Raw genomic sequence first — 20,140 nt, 5'->3', positions numbered from 1 at the left:
CACCCCCTTCACTCAGTAGAAATTGCCCTCTCAAAGGTCACCAAAGACCTTCTTGCCAAATTCAAATACGTCTATCCATCCTGATTCATTCATTCATTCATTCAATCATATTTGTTGAGAGCTTACTGTGTGCAGAGCACTGTACTAAGCGCTTGGGAAGTACAAGTTGGCAACATCTAGAGACGGTCCCTACCCAACAGCGGGCTTACAGTCTAGAAGGGGGAGACAGACAACAAAACAAAACATATTAACGAAATAAAATAAATAGAATAAATACGTACAAGTAAAATAAATAGAGTAATAAATATGTATAGACATATATACATATATACGGGTGCTGTGGGGAGGGGAAGGAGGTAAGGTGGGGGGATGGGAAGGGGGAGGAGGGGGGAGAGGGAGGAGGGGACCTCCCTCAGTCTTAGCTGCCTTCAATATTGTGGACTACCCCTTTCTCCTGGAAATATTTTCTAGCCTTGGCTTCGCTGATACTCGCCTCTCTTGTTTCTCCACTTAACTCTTGGATCCCTCATTCTCGATCTCTTTTGTGGGCTCCTCCTCTGCCTCCCACCCCCTAACTGTGGGAGTCCCTCAAGGTTCAATTCCAGACCCCCTTCTATTCTCCATCTACCCCCACGCCCTTGGAGAACTCACTGGCTCCCATGGCTTCAAAGACCACCTCTTTGTAGTCCACCACTTGTCTGCTGTGTGACCTTGGGCAAGTCACTATACTTCTCATACATCATCCCCCGGGCCTGGAATGCCCTCCCTCTGCCCATCCGCCAAGCTATCAAGGCCCTACTGAGAGCTCACCTCCTCCAGGAGGCCTTCCCAGACTGAGCCCCTTCCTTCCTCTCCCCCTCGTCCCCCTCTCCATCTCCCCCATCTTTCCTCCTTCCCTTTCCCACAGCACCTGTATATATGTTTGTACATATTTATTACTCTATTTATTTATCTTGTACATATCTATTCTATTTATTTTATTTTGTTAGTATGTTTGGTTTTGTTCTCTGTCTCCCCCTTCTAGACTGTGAGCCCGCTGCGGGGTAGGGACTGTCTCTATGTGTTGCCAACTTGTACTTCCCAAGCGCTTAGTACAGTGCTCTGCACACAGTATGCGCTCAATAAATATGATTGATTGATTCTCTGTACCTCGATTACTTCATATAATAATAACGATGATGGCATTTATTAAGCACCTACTATGTTCAAAGCACTGTTCTAAGCGCTGGGGAGGTTACAAGGTGATCAGGTTGTCCCACCGGGGGCTCACAGTCTTAATCCCCATTTTCCAGATGAGGGAACTGAGGCCCAGAGAAGTTAAGTGATTACCCAAAGTCACACAGCTCACAATTGGCGGAGCTGGGATTTGAACCCATGACCACTGACCCCAAAGCCCATGCTCTTTCCACTGAGCCACGCTGCTTCTCTTTTTAACCTCATATTTAACCTCATCTGCATTTGTTGCTGAATTGTACTGTCCCAAGTACTTAGTACAGTGCTCTGCACCCAGTGAGCGCTCAATAAATACAATTGAATGAATGAATGAATAAAATGGGGATTGAGCCTGAGTCCCACATGGGACAGGTACTGTGTCCAACCCCATTTGCTTGTATTCACACCAGAGCTTAGTACAGTGACTGGCACATAGTAAGTGTTAACCAAATAACATTATTATTATTATTATCTGTCAGATATGAAGAAGGAGGTCATTACAGGTCAGAGGCAGGATGTGGGCAAGAGGTTGGAGGCGAGATGGATGAGATCAAAGGTACAGTGAGTAGGTTCGCATTAGAGGAGCAAAGTATTGGTTTGGGTTGTGATAGAAAATTAGGGAAGCAAGGTAGGAGGGGCAAGATGATTGAGTGCTTTAAAGCCATTGGTAAGGAGTCTCTGTTTGATGCGCAGTTGGATGGCGAACCACTGGAGGTTCTTGAAGAGTGGGGACACATGGCCTGAACATTTTTGTAGAAAAATGACCCAGGCAGCAGAGTGAAGTATGAACTGGAGTGAGGAGAGACAGGAGGTAGGGAGGTCAGTAAAAAGGCTGATACGATAATGAAGGCGGGGTAGGATACGTGCTTCAATTAATGTGGTAATAATAATAATAATAATGGCATTTATTAAGCGCTTACTATGTGCAGGTCACTGTTCTAAGCACTGGGGAGGTACAAGGTGATCAGGTTGTCCCACGTGGGGCTCGCAATCCTAATCCCCATTTTACAGATGAGGTAACTGAGGCACAGAGAAGTGAAGTGACTTGCCCAAAGTCACACAGCTGACAATTGGCGGAGCCGGGATTTGAACCCCTGACCTCTGACTCCAAAGCCCGGGCTCTTTCCACTGAGCCACACTGCTTCTCTTTGGATGGCGAGGAAAGGACAGATTTTAGCAACATTGTGAAGGTTGAACTGATAGTGTTTGGTAATAGACTGTATATGTGGTTAAACATTGAATCACCTTGCTCCCTCCGGTCTTACCTCGCTGATTTCCTCCTACAACCTAGAATTCATTCAGTTGTGTTTATTGAGCACTTACCTTGGGCAAAGCACTATACTAAGCACTTGGGAGAGTACAGTATAACAACAGACACATGCTCACTTTGTTCCTCTAGTGCCAACCTACTCAGTCTACTTGGATCTCATCCACCTCACCACCAACTGTCACCCATGTCCTGCTTCTCCCTCTCCCACACATCCATCAGACTATCAGCCTCCCCTCTTTACTAAAACCAAAGAGGCTTTCCCCAAATAAGCCCTCATTCCCCCTATTCCCTTCCCTTCTCCTTCACCTTTGCACTTAGATTTGTATCCTTTAAGCACTTACTATTCACTCCACCCTCAGCCCCACAGCACTTCTGTACATATCCCTAATTTATTTTAACTTCAGCCTCCCCCGTAGACCAAAAGCTCCCTGTGGGCAGGGAACATGTCTAATAAATCTACATCTACATCTCTGCCCCTGCTCTCTCTCCCTCCCTCCAGGCTCATATCTCCTCCTGCCTTCAGCACGTCTCCATCTGGATGTCGGCCTGCCTTCTAAAACTCAGTATATCCGAGACTGAACTCCTTATCCTCCCAAACCCGGCCCTCTCCCTGACTTTCCCATCACTGTAGACAGCACTACCATCCTCCCAGTCTCACAAGCCTGCAACTTTGGTGTCATCCTCAACTCGGCTCTCTTCTTCACCCCACACATCCAGTCCATCACCAAAACCTGCCAATCTCACCTCTGCAACATTGCCAAGATCCACCCTTTCCTCTCCATCCAAACCGCTACCCTGCTGGTCCAATCTCTCATCCTATCCCGACTGGATTACTGCATCAGCCTCCTGTCTGATCTCCCATCCTCCTGTCTCTCCCCGCTTCAGTCTATACTTCACTCTGCTGCCCGGATCATCTTTGTGCAGAAACGCTCTGGGCATGTTACTCCCCTCCTCAAAAATCTCCAATGGCTACCAGTCAACCTACGCATCAGGCAAAAACTCCTCACTCTCGGCTTCAAGGCTCTCCAATACCTTGCCCCCTCCTACCTCACCTCCCTTCTTTCCTTCTCCAGCCCAGCCCACACCCTCCTCTCCTCTGCTGCTAACCTCCTCACTGGGCCTCGTTCTCGCCTGTCCCACCTTCGACCCCTGGCCTACATCCTCCCCCTGGCCTGGAATGCTCTCCCTCCGCACGTCCGCCAAGCTAGCTCTCCTCCTCCCTTCAAAGCCCTACTGAGAGCTCACCTCCTCCAGGAGGCCTTCCCAGACTGAGCTCCCTTTTTCCTCTCCTCCTCCCCATCCCCCCAGCCCTACCTCCTTCCCCTCCCCACAGCACTTGTATATATTTGTACAGATTTATTACTCTTTTTATTTTACTTGTACGTATTTACTATTCTATTTATTTTGTTAATGATGTGCATATAGCTATAATTCTATTTGTTCTGATGATTTTGACACCTGTCTACATGTTTTGTTCTGTTCTCTGTCTCCCCCTTTTAGACTGTGAGCCCCGTTGTTGGGTAGGGACCATCTCTATATGTTGCCAACTTGTACTTCCCAAATGCTTAGTACAGTGTTCTGCACACAGTAAGCACTCAGTAAATACGATTGAATTAACAAAGCTATAATTCTATTTGTTCTGATGATTTTGACACCTGTCTATATGTTTTGTTCTGTTGTCTGTCTCCCCCTTCTAGACTGTGATCCCCATTGTTGGGTAGGGACCGTCTCTATATGTTACCGACTTGTACTTCCCAAGCTCTTAGTACAGTGCTCTGCACACAGTAAGTGCTCAATAAATATGATTGATTGAATGAATGAATGAGTAATAACTCCATAATATTGAACTCTCCCAAGCGCCTGGTATAGTGCTCTGTACCAAGTGAGTGTTCAATAAGTCCAATTGGTTGACTTATTTATTCAATGAGAGAAATGAGTTGAGGATAATGCAAGGATCTGCGAGGCATAGGGGCCTAGTGGAAAGAGTCCAGGCCTGGAAGTAAGAGGACCTGAGTTCTAATCCTGACTCTGCCAGTTGCCGGCTGTATTATCTTGGGCAAGTCACTAGCTACTCTGCCTTAGCTTCCTCATCTGTAAAATGGGGATTCAATCTGTGTCCTCCCTCCTACTTAGACCCACATGGGACAGGGATTGTCTCCAACCTGATTGAATTGATCTTAACCCAGCCCTCAGAACAGTGTCTGACACAGAGTAAGTACTTAATAAATTTAATAATGATATAAGCTTGTAAGACAGAGAAGATAGTGGTGGTTAGGCGGTCATACTGATCCAAATTTGGGGAATAGTTTACTATTTTATCTTTTCAGTACTGTAAGCAACGTAATGATATACTCCCGGAGGATGCGGAGAAAAAAGCAAAGTCAATAATGGAGGAGGCCAGGGTGATTCAGACAGCTGCCCTAGCACAAATACTGTGTAAAATTTCAGCTACCCAACTCTATTCACTTTCAATCAAACCTATATATTGAGGGCTTACTGTATGCAGAGCACTATGCTTAGTACTTGAGAGGATACAATAGACACATTCCCTGCCCACAATGACCTTACAGTCTAGAGGCGAAGACTAACATTAATATAAATAGTCATAATAATGGTATTTATTAAGTGCTTACTATGTGCAAAGCATTCATTCATTCATTCAATCATATTTTTTGAGCACTTACTCCCTGGGGAGGTTATAAGGTGATCAGGTTGTCCCATGGGGGCTCACAGTCTTAATCCCCATTTTATAGACGAGGGAACTATGTAAGCGCTTACTATGTGCAAAGCACTGTTCTAAGCACTGGGGAGGTTACAAGGTGATCAGGTTGTCCCACGGGGGGCTCACAGTCTTAATCCCCATTTTATAGATGAGGTAACTGGGGCACAGAGAAGTGAAATGACTTGCCCAAAGTCACACAGCTGACAATTGGCAGAACTGAGATTTGAACCCATGACCTCTGACTCCAAAGCCCACGCTCTTTCCACTAAGCCACGCAGCTTCTCTAATAACAATGATGATGTTATTTGTTAAGCGCTTACTATGTGCCGAGGGGGATACAAGGTTATCACGTTGTCCCAAATGGGGATCACAGTCTTAATCCCCATTATACAGATGAGGTAACTGAGGCACAGAGAAGTGAAGTGACTTGCCCAAGTCACACAGCTGATAAGTGGCGGAGCTGGGATTCGAACCCTGACCTCTTTCTCCCAAGCCCATGCTCTTGTCGCTTAGCAATGCTGCTTCAATCAATAAATGGAATGTGTCCATTTATTGTTGCATTATACTCTCCCAAACAGTACAGTGCTTTGCCCAGAGTAAGCGCTTAGTATTCTACTTATTTTATTTTGTTAATATGTGTTGTCTTGTTGTCTGTCTCCCCCTTCTAGACTGTGAGTCCACTGTTGGGTAGGGACCGTCTCTAGATGTTGCCAACTTGTACTTCCCAAGCGCTTAGTACAGTGCTCTGAATGAATGAATGAATGAATGAATGAAATAAAATCGAATGAATGAATAAGTTACATTCATTCCAAGCCAGAGGCAGGTTGTGGGTGAGAGGATCGACAGTGAGATAGATGAGCTAGAGAAGCAGCGTGGCCCAGTGGAAAGAGCCCGAGCTTTGGAGTCAGAGGTCATGGGTTCAAATCCCGGCTCTGCCAATTGTCAGCTGTGTGACTTTGGGCAAGTCACTTAACTTCTCTGTGCCTCCATTCCCTCATCTGTAATATGGGGTTTAAGACTGTGAGCCCCCCATGGGACAACCTGATCACCTTGTACCTCTCCAGCGCTTAGAGCAGTGCTTGGCACATAGTAAGTGCTTAATAAATGCCATCATTATTACTATTATGAGATAGACATGTAGTAGAAGAGTAGGGAGGTGAGGTAGGAGAGGGCAAAATGATTGAGTGCTTTAAAGCAGATGGTTCAAATAACAAACAGACGTTCCCTCAGGATGACTGACCAAAGAATTACTCATTTAGAAAACTTCCACGATCACATCTGAAGGAAAATACCACTTGTGGGAATTTAGCTGCTGTTTCTGTGAATAATTGGATCTGTAAAAGAACATGGCATTTTCACTGTTCAGGATCACTAGTCACATCCAAGAAGCTTTGTTAGAATTCCCTTGCGAGGTTTAACTTGCTATTTTACCAAGTTTTTGATTACAGAACAGCAGCTGTGGTCCTCCATTTTCTTTAATGGTACTTGTTAAGTCCTTACTATGTGCCAGGCACCGTACTAAACATTAGAGTGGATATAAGCTAATCAGGTTGGCTGGGTCGCGAGCCCCCGGTTCATACCAACCGGGACCTTCCCGGACTGGGGAAGCCTCAGTGACACGTAGTATCATCATCATCATCATCAATCGTACTTATTGAGCACTTACTATGTGCAGAACACTGTACTAAGCGCTTGGGAAGTACAAATTGAGATAGTCCCTACCCAACAGTGGGCTCACAGTCTAAAAGGGGGAGACAGAGAACAAAACCAAGCATATTAACAAAATAAAATAAATAGAATAGATATGTACAAGTAAAATAAATAGAGTAATAAATATGTACAAACATATATACATATATACAGGTGCTGTGGGGAAGGGAAGGAGGTAAGACAGGGGGGATGGAGAAGTCAAACCACACCTCTGATCACCAAGGTTCATGTGGAAAGTTTTTCACTTAGTTTTACCATCATCATCATCATCATCATCAATCGTATTTATTGAGCACTTACTATGTGCAGAGCACTGTACTAAGCGCTTGGGAAGTACAAATTGGCAACAAATAGAGACAGTCCCTACCCAACAGTGGGCTCACAGTCTAAAAGGGGGAGACAGAGAACAAAACCAAACATACTAACAAAATAAAATAAATAGATATGTACAAATAAAATAAATAAATAAATAGAGTAATAAATATGTACAAACATATATACATAGATACAGGTGCTGTGGGGAAGGGAAGGAGGTAAGATGGGGGGATGGAGAGGGGGACGAGGGGGAGAGGAAGGAAGGGGCTCAGTGTGGGAAGGCCTCCTGGAGGAGGTGAGCTCTCAGCAGGGCCTTGAAGGGAGGAAGAGAGCTAGCTTGGTGGAGGGGCAGAGGGAGGGCATTCCAGGCCCGGGGGATGACGTGGGCCGGGGGTCGATGGCGGGACCAATATGCAGGGGAGTGACACTTAGACTCACTCACTTCACTCCACTCCACCAAGGGCCCAGTACCAGTCTGTGTTCAAAGGAGCCTGTTCTGCCAATGCTTCTGCTTTCTCCTTCCAAGGGCTGCTCCAGTGCTTACTTCCCTACCCCAGCACTTAGAAAAGTTCTTGGCACATACAGGGTGGCTCAATAGGAAAGAGCCCGGGCTTTGGAGTCAGAGGTCATGGGTTCTAATCCCAGCTCTGCCACTTGTCAGCTGTGTGACTTTGGACAAGTCACATCTTCTCTGGGCCTCAGTTACCTCATCTGGAAAATGGGGATTAAGACTGTAAGCCCCACGAGGGACAATCTGATCACCTTGTAACCTCCCCAGCGCTTAGAACAGTGCTTTGCATGTAGTAAGCACTTAATAAATGCCATCATTTTGTAAACAAATACCCTAATTATCAGTATTATAATTGTTATTATTATTATTATTCTCACTGCATCTCAGCATGCCTCCAAGCTGCCTCCAGATGTCCTCTCACAATTCAAAATGAGCGCCTTTTATGTGCCTTTGGCAAGGCAGCCGTGCCCCTAAATGGCAGTCACTGATTGATCCAGGCCCATTACTGGGTAATAATAATAATAATAATAATGGCATTTGTTAAGCGCTTACTATGTGCAAAGCTCTGTTCTAAGCGCTGGGGAGGTTACAAGGTGATCAGGTTGTCCCACGGGGGGCTCACAGTCTTCATCCCCATTTTACAGATGAGGTAACTGAGGTACAGAAAAGTGAAGTGACTTGCCCAAAGTCACACAGCTGACAGTTGGTGGAGCTAAGATTCAAACCCATGACCTCTGACTCCAAAGCCCGTGCTCTTTCCACTGAGCCATGCTGATTCTCTAATAATAATAATGGTGGTATTTGTTAAGCACTTACTATGTGCCAAGCACTGTTCTAAGCACTGAGGGGGATACAAGGTGATCAGGTTGTCCCACGTGGGGGTCACAGTCTTCATCTCCATTTTCCAGATGAGGGAACTGAGGCCCAGAGAAGTGAAGTGACTTGCCCAAAGTCACACAGCTGGCAAGTGGCGGAGTCAGGATTAGAACTCACTGTCCATCTCGTACTAATAATTATGATGGCATTTATTAAGTGCTTACTATGTGCCAAGCACTGTTCTAAGCTCTGGAGAGGTCCAAGGTGATCAGGTTGTCCCATGGGGGGCTCACAGTCTTAATCCCCATTTTACAGATGAGGGAACTGAGGCACAGAGAAGTTAGGTGACTTGCCCAAAGTCACACAGCTGACAATTGGTGGAGCTGGGATTTGAACCCGTGACTTCTGACTCCCAAGCCTGGGCTCTTTCCACTGAGCCACGCTGCTTCTCTAGGAAAGAAAGGAGAGAAAGCCCCGTCTCCCTCCCTGCTCCACCCATACAGGCCAGTAATCACCTGTCTCAGGTAGAGCCCATAAGTGGCTTCGCAAAGTCTATTCCTTGTTGTTGTCTACAGGATCACAAATGGCCCCTAACAAGGCGGCTTGTTATGGACTCACCACAGGATCTGGTCCGTGGCCCACATGGGGCTCACAGTCTTAATCCCCACTTTTTACTGATGAGGAAACTGAGGCACAGAGAATCAATCAATCAATCAATCGTATGTATTGAGCGCTTACTATGTGCAGAGCACTGTACTAAGCGCTTGGGAAGTACAAGTTGGCAACATATAGAGACAGTCCCAGAGAAGCTAAGTGTCTTTCCCCAGGTCACAAATCAGACGTGGTGGAGTTGGGATTAGAACCCAGGTCTTTTGACAACCAGGCCTGTGATCTATCCACTAAGCCACACTGCTTCCTCTTATTAAGATTATGATTATTCAGGTAGAGAGTGAGACAGATTATCCTGATAAAACCACTACTGAAATAATTCTACACATATATATATATATATAAAGGTTTTCATGTGTCTAATTATTCTTGAAAGAATTTTAAGTGATTGTCCTTACATCTTTTATTTTTCCTGCAAATACCGCAGTGATTTAGAATTTTTATCCTGGTCATTTAAGAAAGTGTTCTAACAGAGTGAAAAAAATGTATTCTCCCATGCCAAGGGGGTTAACATTTTGTCCTGCCTTCAGTTTGGCTGTTTCTCTTGAAAGCAAAATTCCTATTCTACTGAGTTCTCCATCAGAAATGTTTGCTCTTGCCCCTAGCACCGTTTGGAATTTTGTCCAGAACATTTTGCTACTTTTCTTCAAGTTTCCCTCAGCCGGGAGAAACCAGATTCGGCAGCAGATGACTTGGAACACATTCATCCCGCTGGATAAAACTTCAGACGGCACCACGGGTAAAATGAACGTCTCCAGCACGCAAGAACAGGGCCGCGCCTTGGGTTTGTACCCTGGTGATGGTTCCCCTTGACCCCCGTGGGGTGTTCTGCTGGCCGATAAAACAGGGGCTAAAGGACTAAAGTCATCATCAATCGTATTTATTGAGCGCTTACTGTGTGCAGAGCACTGTACTAAGAGCTTGGGAAGTACAACTTGGTAACATAGTCATTGGTGATGGTATGGTGTAAAACTATCTGGACACTCTGGGGTTTCTACCGACAGTGGTGAAGTTCGGCTCTTTCCTGAAGGGTCTGAATACGTTAAAAAAAAAGCTCATCCTCTAGACTGTAAGCTCGCTGTGGGCAGGGAATGTGTCTGTATATTGTTATATTGCATTCACCCAAGCCCTTAGCGTAGTGCTTGTAGAGAAGCAGCGTGGCTCAGTGGAAAGAGCACAGGCTTTGGAGTCCGAGGTCATGGGTTCAAATATCGGCTCCTCCAGTTGTCAGCTGTGTGACTTTGGGCAGGTCACTTCACTTCTCTGGGCCTCAGTTCCCTCATCTGTAAAATGGGGATGAAGACTGTGAGCCCCCCGTGGGACAACCTGATCACCTTGTAACCTCCCCAGTGCTTAGAACAGTGCTTTGCACCCAGTAAGCCCTGAATAAATGCTATTATTATTATTATATGCAGTAAGTGCTCAATAAATACGATTGAATAAGTGTGATGAAATGAAGATGAGGACTGAAGAGTCTCGAAGACTGAGGCTGTTATCTATATACCGCAGAATAAAGTGGGTGTGAATGTATTAGAGAAGCAATGTAGCTCAGTGGCCAGGGCACAGGCCTTCGGTCAAAAGGATCTGAGTTTAATCCCGATCACATCAGCTGTGTGACATTGGGCAAGTTCCTTGACTTTTCTGGGCCTCAGTTACCTCATCTGTAAAATGGGGATTAGGAGTGAGAGCCCCATAAGGGACAGGGACCGTGTACAACCTCATTAACTTGTATCCACCTCAGTGCTTAAAACTGTCCTTGGCACATAGTAAGCGCTTAGCAAGTTCCACAGTTCTTACTAGTATTATTAGGTGTCATTGTAGGTCCCAATTATCCATAGTGCCATCATTTTGCATTTTCTGATATTTTTAGTAGATGAATTAGCATCTGTATTTTGAAAGAGAAGGACTATGGGAATCATTTGAAGGTCAATGATATATATTTTTATGGTATTTGTTAAGCACCACGTGCCAGGCACTGTACTAAATGCTGGGGTTGATGCAAGCTAATTGGGTTGGACGCAGTTCATGTCCCAAATTCATTCATTCATTCAATCGTATTTATTGAGCGCTTACTGTGTTCAGAGCACTGTACTAAGCGCTTGGGAAGTACAAGTTGGCAACATATAGAGACGGTCCCTACCAAACAGCGGGCTCACAGTCTAGAAGTCATCATAATAATGGTGATGGCATTTGTTAAGCGCTTACTATGTGCCAAGCACTGTTCCAAGCGCTGGGCTAGACACAAGGTAATCAGGTTGTCCCACGTGGGGCCCACAGTCTTCACCCCCATTTTACAGATGAGGGAGCTGAGGCACAGAGAAGTGAAGTGACTCGCCCATGCTCACACAGTAGACAAGTGGCAGAGGCAGAATTGGAACCCAGTTCCTTCTGATTCCCAAGCCTGTGCTCTATCCACTGGGCTACGCTGCTTCTAATTTAATATTGCTGCACGACTGCTCAATATTTGATTTGACTTTGCTTTACAGCCCTCGGGTAGCTACTTGAAAATAGTGTCAGGCTTCCAGAAATGGCGCATTGGCCTTGCTCATGCTTTCTAACACCTCTGCCCTCCCCTTCCAATCGCGACGCCCTTTAACGCTGCCCGAAAGAACCCGAACATTGCTCTGTATTAGATCCACCCAGAGCTTCTCCGAACATGAATTTCCTTGAAAACCTTTCAGAGAGGAGGCAAGGGAGAAAGAGGCCACATGAGTTAAAATGTGCTTTGGCCTGGACATGTGTGCTAGTTTATAGCCCTGATTAGAAGTATATCAGGTCTGAGCGTTTCCATTCTGTATATTTCCATTCTCCTTCCCCACCCGCAATCTCTGAGACTTTCAAGGGAGGAGGAGGAAGAGGTCGTCGTCCTGGGACTAGGGTTCAATCTAGACTATAAGTACGTTGTGGGCAGGGACTGTGTCTGTTATATTGTTGTGTTGTACTCTCCCAAGCACTTAGTGCAGTGCTCTGCACACAGTAATCACCCATTAAGTACAAGTGATTGATTGATTGTCAGGGACTCTCTCTAAGCAGCATGGCTCAGTGGAAAGAGAATGGGCTTTGTAGTCTGAGGTCATGGGTTCAAATCCCAGCTCCACCAACTGTCAGCTGTGTGACTTTGGGCCAGTCGCTTCACTTCTCTGGGCCTCAGTTACCTCACCTGTAAAATGGGGATTAAAACTGTGAGCGCCCCGTGGGACAACCTGATCACCTTGTAACCTCCCCAGCACTTAGAACAGTGCTTTGCACATAGTAAATGCTTAACAAATACCATCATTATTATTATCATTATTATTATTATTATTATTCCATAAAGTTGCATGGCTTAGTGAATAAGCCAAAATAAGCCATTTTAGACTGTGAGCCCACTGTTGGGTAGGGACTGTCTCTATATGTTGCCAATTTGTACTTCCCAAGCGCTTAGTACAGTGCTCTGCACATAGCGCTCAATAAATGCGATTGATGATGATGATGAATATAGCACAAGGTTGGAAGCCAGAGAATGTGGGTTCTATCCCAGCTCTGCCACTTGTCTGCTGTGTGACCTTTGGCAAGTCTCTTAGCTTCTCTGGGCCTCAGTTACCTCATCTGTAAAATGAGGATTAAGACTGTGAGCCCCATGTGGGACCAGGGACTGTGTCCAACCTGATTGCCTCGTATCTACCCCAGTGATTAGATCAGTGCTTGGCATATAGTAAACACTTAACAATTACCATAATTATTATTTATTATTATGGTGTTCAGCACACAGTAAGCACTCAATAAATGCCGTCAATTGATTGATCTAGTTCATTTATTCATTCAATCATATTTATTGAGCTCCTACTTTGTTCAAAGCATTGTACTACGCACTTAGGAGTGGACAGTATAGCAATAAACAGGCACATTCCCTGCCCACAATAAGCTTACAGTCTAATAATAATAATAATAATGGCATTTATTAAGCACTTACTATATGCAAAGCACTGTTCTAAGCTCTAGGGAGGATACAAGGTGATCAGGTTGTCCCACGGCGGGGCTCACAGTCTTCATCCCCATTTTACAGATGAGGGAACTGAGGCTCAGAGAAGTGAAGTGACTTGCCCAAAGTCACAAAGCTGACAATTGGCAGAGCCGGGATATGAACCCATGACCCCTGACTCCAAAGCCAAGGCTCTTTCCACTGAGCCACTCTGCTAGACAAGCTTATGGACTAGAGAATGATCTTTAGGGTATCATGTGTCTCCATGCCAGAGGAAAAAAAAGAACTACCTGAATAAAAAGGAATTTGAGTTCCTCCTGAAAATCATCAATTATTAATCGCAAAACCATTTCACTCTTTTGTGCCCGATTATTTGCAAACAATTTTCCTCAGGCAAAGGTAAGTCAGGGGAAAACAGGAATGAATGTAGTTTGTGAAAGACTGAAAAGAAAAGGATACTGTAAAATAGACCTGGCTTAGTGGCTTAAATTGGAGAAGGAACATAGGGAAAGGGATATAGTACACATTTATAAATGACCAAGTTTATAAGCTTCTCAGGGGACTTCCATTCCATCATTTCTGTATTTAGCCAGACAGCTGCAGCATCAGAAGAGCGGTGGTAGCCAAAGTAACCGCAACAACAACTAAGCTCCTCTTAACCTCAGCACACCCTGTTACTGGCTCATTTTTCTTGCTCCTTTCCCACCACTCCTCATGAGGATCTTCACCTCAGCCTCCCTCCCTCACCGTAGCTCCCAGCCTGGTCCTTCAAGGAAAAAACAAAGAGGTCAAGTTTTCTCCTTTAAAGACCAGGCTCTCTCTCTCTGATTGCTACCACACCCCTTCTCCTCTCCAAATTCCAAATCTCCCTGTTAAAAGCTGGCAGAGCCCTCACTACACTGCCAAGCCCAGGTTAAGTCACGTTGCAACCCATCTTTAAAGGGCAGCCAATCCACCCTGGGCAGTGGGCACGGTGATTTCATTTAGGGGAACGTCTAATGATATAAAACACCCTACTCAGTGGGAACATTACCCAGTCCAGGACTGTTCCTGTGGAATATTGACCCGCAGGAATCAATTAAAATGACTTCATATACCAGTCAGGGATTCCTATCCAAGCAAATAGCATTTTAAGCAGTATGACCTAATGGAAAGAGCATGATCCTGGGGGTCAGAGGACCTAGGTTCTAATCCTGGCTTTGCCACTTGTCCTCTGTGGGACCTTGGGCCAGTCATTTGAGAAGCAGCATGGCCTAGTGGATAGAGGAGCCCATTGTGGGTAGGGATTGTCTCTACTTGTTGCCAAATTGTACTTTCCAAGCACTTAGTACAGTGATCTACACAAAGTAAGCACTCAATAAATAAGATCGAATGAATAATGAATAGAGCCTGGGAGTCAAAAGGACCTGGGTCTAATCCTGACTCCGCCATTTGTCTGCTATGTGACCTTGGGCAAGGCAATTCACTTCTCTAGACCTCAGTTCCCTCCTCTGAAATGGATATTAAAGCTGTGAGCTCCCTTTGGGACAGGGACTATATCCAACCCAATTCCCTGGTATCTATCCCAGCACTCAGAACAGTTCCTGGCACATAGAAAGCACTAAACAAATACTAATAATAATGATAATAATAATTCTGGTATTTGTTAAGTGTTACTGTGTGTCTGGCACCGTACTGAGTGCTGGGGTGGATACAACAAATTGGGTTGGGCACAGTCCATGTCCCATATGGGTCTCACAGTCTTAATCCCCATTTTACAAATGAGGCAACTGAGATACAGAGAAGTCAAGTGACTTGCCCAAGGTCACACATGAGGCACAGCCACCCATCCCATCTCATAAGTCCACAACCTTGATGTCATCCTTGACTGCACTCTCTCATTCACCCCACACATCCAATCTGCCACCTTTTCACCTTCGCAACATTGTCAAGATCCGCCCTTTCCTCTCCATCCAAACCGCTACCCTGTTGGTACAGTCTCTCATCCTATCCCAGCTGGATTACTCAGCCTCCTTTCTGACCTCCCAACCTCCTGTCTCTCCCCACTTCAGTCCATCCACCATTCTGCTGCCCAGATTATCTTTCTACAGAAACACTCTGGGCATGTCACACCCCCTCCTCAAAAATCTCCAGTGGTTGCGTATCAACCCCCGTATCAAACAAAAACCCCTCACTATTGGCTTCAAGGCTGTCCATCCCCTCGTCCCCTCCTACCTCACCTCCCTTCTCTCCTTCAACAGCCCAGCCTGCACCCCCCGCTCCTCTGCCACCACTAACTGCCTCTCCGTTGTGCCTCCTTCTTGCCTGTCCCACCGTTGACCCCTGACCCACGTCCTACCTCTGGTCTGGAATGCCCTCCCACCTCAAATCCACCAAACAATCACATTTTCCCCCTTTGAAGCCCTACTGAAGGCTCACCTCCTCCAAGAGGCCTTCCCAGACTCAGGCCTCCTTTTCCTCAGCTCCCCCTCCCCTCTGCATCCCTTTGCTCTACTCCCCTCTCCCTGCCCCACAACACTATGAGCCCACTGTTGGGTAGGGACTGTCTCTATATGTTGCCAACTTGTACTTCCCAAGCGCTTAGTACAGTGCTCTGCACACAGTAAGCGCTCAATAAATACGATTGATGATGATAATATGTACACATCTATAATTCTATTTATTTATATTGATGCCTATTTACTTGTTTTGATGTGCATATATCTATAATTCTATTTATATTGATGCCTGTTTGCCTGTTTCGATGTCTGTCTCCCCACTTCTAGACTGTAAGCCCAGTGTGGGCAGGGATTGTCTCTCTTTGTTGCTGAATTGTACTTTCCAAGCACTTAGTACAATGTTCTGCACACAGTAAGTGCTCAATAAATACGATTGAATGAATGAATTAATGACAATTAATGACTTCTAGATTGTGAGCCCGCTGTTGGGTAGGGACTGTCTCTATGTGTTGCCGACTTGTACTTCCCAAGCACTTAGTACAGTGCTCTGCACACAGTAAGCGCTCAATAAATACAATTGATTGACAAGTTGGTAGGGGTGGATTTAGAACCCAGGTTCTTGACTCTCAGGTTCAGGCTTATTATCATCATTATTTTTATTATTCTCTGGACTTCAGTTCACTCCTTTGTAAAAGGGGGATTAAAGCTGTGAGCCCCTTGTGGGTCATGAACCGTGTCCAAACTGATTATAATAATAATAATGATAGCATTTATTAAGCGCTTACTATGTGCAAAGCACTGTTCTAAGTGCTGGGGAGGTTACAAGGTGATCGGGTTGTCCCCGGGGGGGGCGGGCTCACAGTCTTAATCCCCATTTTACAGATGAGGTAACTGAGGCACAGAGAAGTGACTTGCCCAAAATCACACAGCTACCCTAGCATGGCATATAGAAAGCATTTAATAAATACCATTAAAAGAAAAAAGTATCCCCTCTGCTTTGTTTATGGAAACTCACAACCCAAGAAAGCTTTCTCCCATTATTGGGAGACACAGGATGGGTGAGGGATTCCCCACATATAAACTTAATCCCAAAGTGAACAAGTCATTTCCTAGTTTTATGATTCTCTGAAATAGGTTTCCCTGCATTGTCACCTTTTGAGATTTATAAATCTCTGCCTGAAGTAAATTGGATAGTAATAGAATGCATTGGAAGAAATCAAATAACTTCACCTCATCCATTCCTAGCTCTTTAGGTGTTGATTGGTCCATTTCTCTTCTTTAGGGTCAAAAATTTCTTGAGTCTGACTTGCATCTCGTGAAAATTTGCTCTTGCTGCTATCCCTCTAATGTCTTCCTGTTCTGTCCTCCAGCAGTAATGGAAGTGTCTATTTAGGTCTTATAATAAGCCTTCATAGATTTAAAAATTATCAATCGATCTATAAACGTTCCTTTCTAACTAAATAATATTGACATCTTATGTTTTCCTCATAGGTCATGATTTCCAATACGTGGATCGTTTTTACTTCTTTCTTCTAGACCCTCTCCGGTTTCTCAACCTGTTATTTAAAAACTGCGTGCAATTGGGTGCTGTCCTCAGGAAAAGCCCCTTAGATTTCAAGTCCACTGAGGACAGGGACTTTGTCTGGTTCTTCCTTTGTAACTGCCGTCCATACCTAGTGCCCACTATACAGCGAGTGTACAATGAATAAAACTGAATATAGAGAATTACTGAATATACTGGAAATTTACCTTGTGTTCTTGGTCTGTCTCCCATTTTATTGGTCTTTTAGTAGCAGCTCTCTGTTGCTGAGTCAAATCTTTTTAGTGGAAAGGGCATGGGGCTGGGAATCAGGAGACCTGGGTTCTAATCCTGGTTCTGGCCTTGGGTAAATCACTTAATCCCGGTGGCCTCAGTTACTGCATCTTTTAAATGTGAATTAAGAGAGCTGCCTCTCCCTATCTCTGCAGGGATTTGTGAAGCAACATGGCCGAGTAGAAAGGAAGCAGGACCTGGTTTCTAAACCCAGCTCTACCTCAGGTTCCCCATTTGTAAAATTAGGATTCCATACTCTTTTTATTTTCCCTTTTAGCCTGGGAGGCTTATTTGGTACAGACACTGTGTCCAACCTGGTTATGTTGGTTATGTTGGGCAAGGTACTTCACTTCTCTGTGCCTCAGTTCCCTCATCTGTAAAATGGGGATTGAGACTGTGAGCCCCATGTGGGTCAGGTACTGTGTCTAACCTGATTGTCCTGTATCCACCCCAACACTTACTACAGTGCTTGGTACATAGTAAGCACTAAACAAATACCACAATATTATTATCATTATGTTGTATCTACACCAGTACTTAGTTCAGTACTTGGCACACAATAATTATTATTATCATGAGGAGAAAATTAAATCAATTGAACACATACTGTGACTAGAGCACTGAACTAATCTCTTGGGAGAGTACATACAATAAAGTTAGTACACTCATTCATGCCCAACAGGTGTTTACAATCTAGAGGGGGACGTAGACATTAAAATCAATTATTGATATGTATGGATACGAATCATTGATTTGAAAGCCCTTTTGGAAAAATGAAAGCACCAAATGAAAAATAAGGTATTGTTACTACTACAGCCTGAGACTTCAAGCTTGTTGAAGACAGGGAATGTGTCAGTTTATTCTTCCATCGTACTCTCCCTCAGTAAGCCCTCAGTAAGTAAGTGCACACAGTAAGCACTCAATAGATACGATTGCCTGACTGATTACTATAACAGTCCAGATTCTGTTATAGTAACACGTCACGTCCACGTCATCCCCCGGGCCTGGAATGGCCTCCCTCTGCCCCTCCGCCAAGCTAGCTCTCTTCCTCCCTTCAAGGCCCTGCTGAGAGCTCACCTCCTCCAGGAGGCCTTCCCAGACTGAGCCCCTTCCTTCCTCTCCCCCTCGTCCCCCTCTCCATCCCCCCATCTTACCTCCTTCCCTTCCCCACAGCACCTGTATATATGTATATATGGTTGTACATATTTATTACTCTATTTATTTATTTATTTATTTATTTATCTTACTTGTACATTTCTATCCTATTTATTTTATTTTGTTGGTATGTTTGGTTCTGTTCTCTGTCTCCCCCTTTTAGACTGTGAGCCCACTGTTGGGTAGGGACTGTCTCTATGTGTTGCCAATTTGTACTTCCCAAGCGCTTAGTACAGTGCTCTGCACATAGTAAGCGCTCAATAAATACGATTGATTGATTGATTGATAGATTCTTTGGAGGCGGAGAATGCTGAATGCCATTCTTTGCGAAACACACGGGCCTTATTTTTGAGATGGTACAAACCGATCTTTTAAATTAATGGAGACCTCCATCAAGAACAACTGGTGAGCCTCAGTCCTGAGATTACCAGGACCAAGAGGAATTGATTAGAACTCTAATGACGTGCACTGTATCATTCACACGCTCTTGACCCTGCCGGTCACATTCCCGCTGGGGAGCAGAGTACAGTGAATGACCAAAGGTGCAGTTTACTGCTAACAGTAGCATGGCATACTGGATAGAGAACAAGCCTGTGAGTCAGAAGGTCATAGGTTCTAATCCTGGCTCCGCCACCTCTCTGCTGTGTGAACTTGGGCAAGTCATTTCTTTTAGACTGTGAGCCCACTATTGGGTAGCGACTGTCTCTGTATGTTGCCAACTTGTACTTCCCAAGCGTTTAGTACAGTGCTCTGCACACAGTAAGTGCTCAATAAATATGATTGATGATCAATCAATCAATCAATCAATCGTATTTATTGAGCACTTAGTATGTGCAGAGCACTGTACTAAGCGCTTGGGAAGTACAAATTGGCAACATATAGAGACAGTCCCTACTCAACAGTGGGCTCACAGTCTAAAAGGGGGAGGCAGAGAACAAAACCAAACATACTAACAAAATAAAATAAATAGAATAGATATGTACAAGTAAAATAAATGAATAAATAAATAGAGTAATAAATTTCACTTCTCTGTGCCTCAGTTACCTCATCTGTAAAATGGGGATTAAGACCATGAGCCCCATCTAGGACTTGGATTGTGTCCACCCTGATTAGCTTTTATCTACCCAAATGCTTAGCAAAGTTAAGCGCTTAACAAATACCTTAATTTTTATTATCATTACCAGCTATTGGCAGACCAGGGACTAGTCAACCGCCTTCTCTACAAGGAATTGATCTCAATGTTTCTCAATCATTTATTCAATCGTATTTATTGAGCACTTACTGTATACAGAGCAATCAATCAATCGTATTTATTGAGCGCTTACTGTGTGCAGAGCACTGTACTAAGCGCTTGGGAAGTACAAGTTGGCAACATATAGAGACAGTCCCTACCCAACATCGGGCTCACAGTCTAAAAGGGGGAGACAGAGAACAAAACCAAACATACTAACAAAATTAAATAAATAGAATAGATATGTACAAGTAAAATAAATAAATAAATAAGTAGAGTAATAAATTACTGTGTGCAGAGCACTGTACGAAGCGCTT

At 44.6% G+C, this 20,140-nt stretch overlaps 1 protein-coding gene across 1 annotated transcript in view; it reads left to right on the top strand.

The window, feature by feature from the left end:
* COL24A1 (collagen type XXIV alpha 1 chain) overlaps positions 1-20,140 on the top strand; it is a 500,281-nt gene that overhangs the window by 413,931 nt on the left and 66,210 nt on the right. The gene's annotated exons all lie outside the window — the stretch shown is intronic.

The sequence above is a fragment of the Tachyglossus aculeatus genome, chromosome 4, assembly GCF_015852505.1.
Source record: "Tachyglossus aculeatus isolate mTacAcu1 chromosome 4, mTacAcu1.pri, whole genome shotgun sequence".
NCBI lineage: Eukaryota > Metazoa > Chordata > Mammalia > Monotremata > Tachyglossidae > Tachyglossus > Tachyglossus aculeatus.
This window is presented reverse-complemented; position numbering and strand designations above follow the sequence as displayed.